Genomic DNA, 1,465 nt, shown 5'->3' on the forward strand with positions numbered 1-1,465 from the left:
TTTTTTTTTAAGGAATTATTGGGGGCCAGCAGGTAGCGTGGTGGGTAAGGGCACTGGACTCCCATATGGCCTACCACGGTTCAAGTCCTGGACCTGGTGACTTACTTTCTTACTTTCCTTCTCTATCATACTCTCTCTCACTGTGTCCCTCTCTGGTCAAAATTAAAATAAATAATGTTAAATAATTCTTTGAAAATAAATAAGGAATTATTTATTGGGAACCAGTAGATGGCATAATGGCTATGTTGCTGGACTCCCATGTAGTCAACTGTGTTTCAAGTCCTGGATCTGGTGACTTAAACTCACACCTGGCACATGTGTGTCCGTGCCCAAGATCCCGAGAGGAGAATGGAGGAGAAGGGATTACAGTGTGGCCATCCCCGTGGGTGATTTCTCGCTTTCTGTCTCTCTGTCTCTCTCTGCTTTTTTCTGGTGAGCATACGAGCCCTATAGCAAAAATCTCTCTCAAAAAAAGAGAATTATTTATTGAATTCTATTTGTTATTATTATTATTAATTTGACAAGAGAGAGATAGAGAAAGAAAGGGAAAGTAAGAAAGCAAGCCGCCAAGTCCAGGACTCGAACCACTGTCAGCCATGTGGGAGTCCAGCACCTTTCACCACCATGCCACCTGCCAGCCCCTGTGGTTGGCTTCTTAGGGACAGGAAGCTTACAAAGTTGCCTAATTTCTCTTTTTCTTGATTTCCTCCTTGAACACTGAAGTCAGAGTGATGTACCACTCACATCTCTGTCCCACCTCTGCGTCTACACCTTACTTCCTTTCCTTGAGTAACACAACAAATGAGCAGGCGCCCTTGCTAGAAAACGCCAAAAGGAGAACTGACAGATGGCGGCATTTCTCCGTGCTCTACAATTGAAGCACAAACCCTCAGCTGCCCAGCCCTACCCCTGCCCTCCAGGACAGCGAGGTCAGGGGCTGCCTTCTTTCTCCTAGAAACTCAGCCAGGAGGCCCCTTACCTAGCCGGAGCTTCCTCCCCTCCTCTCTCTCGTGGCCCGGCCCATGCGCTCCCTGTGCTACCTGGTTTTCTTCTCTGGTTCCCAGGGCTCCCGTATTTCAACTCTAGGGCCTAGAGACACAACCGGCCCGGACTTTCACACCCTAGTTAAAGCTGCAGATAGTGACTCCTGTTGTACACTCATCTCGTGGCAGCCTCTCGACACTTCTGCGATGGATTTCGTAGGTCGTTACGTAGATGAGGAATCGGACTCATGATCTGTGACTCGCCCAAGTGAGAACGTGACATCACTGGTACTCCAACGGGGGTCCTCCAACTACAGGTCTCTTGCTCTTTTAGGGACATTTCAGATGTTCTGGTCCATTTGTGACTAAGAACAGAAGACACCTGAATCGGGGTGATGTGTAAAAATACAGGTATACGCAGCTCATGGCTTAATGGTGTTTCTAGTGTTGCTTTACGGTGCGTGTGCTTACCGGAGAGGCAG

The sequence above is a fragment of the Tupaia chinensis genome, unplaced genomic scaffold (assembly GCF_000334495.1).
Source record: "Tupaia chinensis unplaced genomic scaffold, TupChi_1.0 Scaffold143728_1, whole genome shotgun sequence".
Classification (NCBI taxonomy): domain Eukaryota; kingdom Metazoa; phylum Chordata; class Mammalia; order Scandentia; family Tupaiidae; genus Tupaia; species Tupaia belangeri.